The sequence below is a fragment of the Poecilia mexicana genome, unplaced genomic scaffold, assembly GCF_051168715.1.
Source record: "Poecilia mexicana isolate PSO_F unplaced genomic scaffold, ASM5116871v1 scaffold_10, whole genome shotgun sequence".
Lineage (NCBI taxonomy): Eukaryota > Metazoa > Chordata > Actinopteri > Cyprinodontiformes > Poeciliidae > Poecilia > Poecilia mexicana.
Window position 1 is genome coordinate 27,454,404 of NW_028263379.1, and position 6,000 is coordinate 27,460,403.

Here is a 6,000-nt window from a genome sequence, read left to right on the forward strand (position 1 = left end):
TCCTCGGCACCGGTTTTTCCCTTCCAGACCTTTACCAGACATGACACCTAACAGGACGGGATGGAAAAGACAAATCAATACAAAAGGAAACACTGCCAGCACAGTGTAGCGGAACAGAAAAAATTGGGTGTTCGGGTTGTTTCTCAAGTGACAGTGCGTGACCTCATGTTAACCTTAACTTTACTTGGGTTCATTGTTCACACCTCTTCCTCTTCTGTCCACTATGCACAGACAGGGTGTCACAAAACAGTGAGGAATATTGGTCAAGACTTTTTTTTGTCATTTAGTTCAAGATTTCATAATAAAAACAAACATACATACAATGGCTAAGCTCTGTATGTTATTATACAGATCCTCAGGAGTTGGTTAGGAAAAACTTGATTTATGAGCTCGTGGTTGGAACTTATAATACTTGACTCATAAAACCAATAAATACACAATATAAGCATGTAGTTTTATGTCTAAAAGTTACTTAAATACTTATGAAAAAGGCCTGTCTACACAATGCAGAAATTGCAAATATTTTTTCTGTTTCAAAAAACAAAACTCAGATGTTTTTTTTTTTTGGTTTTTTTTCTTTAGCAGTGATAAGCCCAGCAACACTACAAAACTGACAGAAGTTAACTTTTACTTTCATAGAATCAGAAAAACAAATCTGAGAATTGGGAGTCAGAAACATCATAGGAATAGTTTTGTTTTGGAGGGAGGTTATGTGGAGTAGCTGCAAGTGAACAATACCTTTGGGAGTTCCTACCATCTGAAAATAAGAAGCTGTCTTTAACATTTCATACGGGTTCATTCAAACTCTACATCATAAATTACTGTAACTTTAGCCCACTACCGCTAGGCTCCTCTGTGGACATTTTGATGCAATGCAGTTTTTTTGTGAACACAATGAGTTTATATATATATAAACTCAAGAAAGGTGGTACCGAACAATCGATAAAGACAGAAAACAGCAAGTCAGGTTAAAAACACAACAGTTCTGGATGAAGTAAAGCGTGAGGAGACTTGATGCTATCATAATTTGGATAGCTTGAGCACTTGGAACCTCAAGGACACACAGAGTCAAATTCCTGGTTACAAATCACTATCTATTCAGTTCAGCTTATTTATATTGTGCCAACTGACAACAAAAGTCGTCTCAAGGTACTTTACCAAAAAAATAATTTCAATTCGATCACACACACATTCCAATTAATCCTAGTCAAACAGTACGGTGTATTCAATTAATCATTCAAAGTAGTTAAAAAAAGTTTCTATCTAAGCCGGAAACCCAGCAGATTGCATCGATCTGTCTTATTTCTTATCAGCGCTTTTGTTGTTCTACTCATTTGAGAAGAAAACATTTGACAAATGAGGGCATCACAACTATACAGCATGTCAGGGTGTACATAAACCAGGGTGTACATGAACAGTTTGAGGTGACCTATTTAATTGTTTCTATGCCCTATTGTAGCATTATTTCCCCCAGTGATGTTTGGAGGATGGGGAATGGCTTGTTACGCAGGCCAAGCTGATTTAATTGCAGGGTGTACGCACTGCTAGGTTACTCTAGGTAACCATCCATGCTGAGTATTAAACATATCAATAGTTATACCCTTTCTAAAAGTACAGGGTGGGCCATAAGTTTCTATACATAGAAAAAATAAGCATTTTATATTGGACAACCATTTTTATTTTTGTGGGTCTCTGTGTAATCGCTGCACGTCTTGGACCACTTTGTGGTTGATCTGCAACATTTCCAGTTTTTTGAAACCTGCAAATAAGTTTTGCCACAGTGTCGTGCGTGTGATGCTCATTCCATGTTTTCTGTTAAAGTTTTGTGCAACCATGCGACTGCTTCCCGAGCCAGTCATCAGTATAATTTCAATTTTTTGCTCTTTTGTCAAACGCATCTTCTTGGGTATCTGAAATATAAAAGACATATACATTTTACATGGCCCACCCTGTATTTTCTCATGTCAACAGCCTAGTTGACATGAGCTAAACGCTCAGGATATCTTGCCAGGTAAGCAGGTTGCAGCCAAACAGAATTTCCACTCACAGTTTACCATGTTGACTTCTAAAACTACCATAATAATATTGATAGAAGACGAGCTTCTAGCTTCAACTGTGTTGGTACTGCAATAAACTTCCAAACAACCATTTTTTGTCATCCTTATAAGCAAGGCAAAAGCAGTAACCTTCTGTCTATCAGCTAGCTAACTATCATTATTCTGTGGAGGAAGGATAGTACAGTAGCACTCTATGATCTGTAGAGTCAGAGAAAATTCTGGTCACTCTATCTCTCATTAAAAAAAAAAAAAAAAGAATGGTATGGTATGGTACCAGTAATTGGCCCGTGCAAAGTGGGAGAAACCAAAAAGACTTCAATGTGGTCCAACGTGGACATGGAGAAGTATGTGCTGGTCCTTAAGGATTTTTGTCTGCAGAAACAACCTGACAGAAAGAAAGTGAAAGTAATAAAAAAAAAAAGTGTTCATTCTAACATATTTTAACAAATAGCTTTTGAATCCAACAGGATTTCCGCCTCTTCAGTTTGGATCATGGTTGGACTACGTTGAAATGACAATCCCGACCACACCGATTATATCTGCTTTTAACGTCGTATTACAACGTAATCGTCACATATTAAAAAGCCACTTTTAAAAATCCATCAAAGCTGTTTTCTAACCAAGTTGTGGAACATCTTACTCCAAATGTATTCAAACTGCATTCAAATGTAAATCCATTTGTGTAATGCGAGTAGATTTAGTCCTGTAAAAACGGCCACTGTTGACCCCGTAACACGTGCGCCAGAAGCAACGCGGGCTTTCAGCTGACTGATTAAAATTATGGCATCATTATGCAGCATCCACCAACACAAGTGCCCCTGTTGTTTCTGCTGGTATTTTAATAATCGTATATTACACAGAGGACACTAACTCTTTTCTTTTTTTCTAGCTTGTTCTTTGTGTTTGGTAAATCCCTAAATTCTCCAGCTGGTCTTGCTGTTTTATCCCAGAACTAAATAATGTTGTTTTTTTTTTTGGCCAGGGTTTTATTTATAGAGTAATGAATGGGAGCTGCTGCTGCTGCTGCCTTTCAATAGTGCACACAAAAACAGCCACAGTCACATTGAGGCTGCTCCAAAAACAGCTCGAGGTGAACAGAACTCTGCTCACAGAAACACACCTGTGAAAATAATAATCATTATTTAAGTGTTTGTACTTACGGAGCTCATCTTCATTAAAGCACTATTTCTACTGCAATAAAAAGAAAAACTGCTGGTAGGCCCATCTGAGAGCGACATATACAGTCAAGAGTTGTTTGGATTCAGCCGAGCCGTGCGGTGACTGGAATTAAATTACAATGTGACGATAAATGAAATGTTAATTTGTTGTTAGAAAACACCTAGTCCGCTGGGATCTGTTCGCTCCAACTTCACCGCTGTGTTTTATTCCACCTAATTAAGCTTGTTTTTAAGGAATGGCAAATGAAATTTCCCAAAGAAAGAGTTATGTGACAGCAGCATTTGAACTTGCTGCGTGTTTTGCAGCATCATGAAACAGATTTTCATCAGCTAATTAGCTATGAAGGACATATCTGAAGTAAATAAAATACTTTTTTTTTTCCAGAGATGAGGAAATATTCTCTGGAGTAGGTTTGGCTTGAAGTCTAGTGGATAATAAACCTGAAGCACCCTTTTCAATCATATTAGAGTTAAAATAAAATAACCTTTTGCAAGCACATCAGAGGCTTGTAGACCCCGTCGGCTGTAATGGATGATGGCATTGCCGTAGAGGTGAGGGAAAGCAGAGAACACCAGGGTTCCTTCAAAATTTCATGAAGAAACAGCAGACCCTTTTTCAGACTCAACTTTCCAAAGTTCTCAGTCCAGTACGTCGATTTAAGAATTTAGATTAGCTTTAAATGAGAGGCATACAAAAAAAAGCTGGAAGGAAGGAAATAAAAGATTCAAAGGAAGAAAAAGGGGCAGAGGTGAATGAGGTCGGACACAAAAAGAGAAGGAAAGAAAGATGAACGCAACGAATCGATGCCAGGTTGGAGAGAGGTATATGACAAAGTGATTGGAGAGCAAAACAAAGTGAATTATACAAATATTGGGAATAGATCAAGGAGGAAGTCCAGACATCCTTTTGCCATCTGAAGCTGTCCAGCAAAATTTTGGGAAACGTTTTAGGAAAAAAGCCTTTCAAAAATCAAAGTAATTATTACTCTTTGATAGTACAGAGAAACACAAGAATTTTTTTTTTATAGCAGTTCACTTATGGCTTACACAGTACCTCTAACTTGGATCTGAAAGGTATTTCTTTTTGGTTTTAGAATGTATTGACGCTAAAGGGAAACAATGTAATCAAATCCTGTTAGCTGAAAATCCATTCCAAATGAACTGCTTTAGGGGAAAAGAAACAACAAAAAAAACATCCAAAGGACGCTACAGTAACTGAGCAACACTTAGTTCTGATCTGTAGGCTAATAATGTGTTCATATGTACTGGAAATGGTCCGCTAAACTCAGCACTGTATCTGTTTTCAATAACGAAAGTGTACTTAAAGCTACCGGGACCCTCTGCTTTACTTTAGCAGAAAAGAAAAACTGGGCATTTGTGACCTCTTTTCACAAATTTACCTCTTCACTCAGAACTAATGGGAGAGGGGGTCTGCCAGGCAGGGTGCAGAGAAAGAGCCGGTGAGAAAGATGGGCTTCCTCCTTGTTTGTTTTGGTCTTTTTTAATGGGATCCGCTGGGGTTCTATGCAACATAAATCCAAGAAGAAGAGCAAATGGAAACCGTTTCTTTTCTTTTTTTTTCTCCCCTTTCTTAACGGCAGTTTCTTCATTACTTCGCGTGGGTTCTGCATCTTTATTTTTTCCGGCTTGGATGGACGAGGGGCCCTGCAATGTCACTGGGGTCACAGTCCTGTCCGACGAAGCAATAATGCCTGTGACAAATGTCAGGGAATCTGGTGCCGCTGTGAACCTGTATGGATTTATCGATTCCACACCTCTTTTGTTTCTGTTTGGTTCACCAAAGCTCTGACTGCATCTTTATGCCCACTGCCAAGTCATAAATATTTCCTTTAGTGTATAGCCCGCCTCCACGTTCGTCTCCGTCTGCCACCTCTTCCTTTTATGTGACCGTCCTCTTCTTTTTTTGAGTAGATTAGTTTTGCCTCTGTTGTTTTGGCCTAGGCTAATCTTCCTCATCAGCACAGCTTTTACTCCCCTCCTTCACTTGGAAAGGCTGTTTGTAGTAAAGATTGCAATCTAACTGCTAATCTTTAAGGCTTTCTCTAGGGCAGGGCACTGGGCTTATAGCTGAGTGATTTGCCGCAGATGTAAAAAAAAAACTAAAAAACTCTCAGCAGTCTTGAGAAGTTCTTTACAAGCCGAGTTTGAAGGAAAGTGTTCCTACACACATTCCGAAACGCCAGCTGTCACTACCGGAGTTGTCAAATGCAGAGCCAAAAGGTGTGTCGGGCTGTATTTTGTTTAATGATGATGCTCATTACTTATAACTTCTGCCACTACTCCACATACAGAGAGCCAATTATTTGAAAAGAAGAGAAAAAAAAAAAAGTGCAAAGAGATATGCGTGCAAAATATTTCCAACTATTCTGCCTCTACTGGCTGGAACAGCAACGTATATCTGTCATAATGAGGAGCAAACAGAGCTTTACCGCCGAGCCGCCTCTCATCGCTAACGTAGCACAAAGAGATTTACTAATACAGGCTGTCAACGCAGCCAGTTTTATACTCGTCCCAGTTTTATACAGCCGTACAGATAGTGGTCCCCGGACAGCATGCATTATACACATCTAATTAAGTCTTCACATGTCTATAATAAACTGCATTATGCCTCTGGGGCTAGAGGGCAGGTCGCGAGCGGGCAGCGATTGTGCCCGAGACAGTCAATTTTCTGCGTGTGTTTATTCACGTGCGCTTTTTTTTCTTTTCTTTTTTTTAAAGAATCACATCTACGATGCCTACTTAGC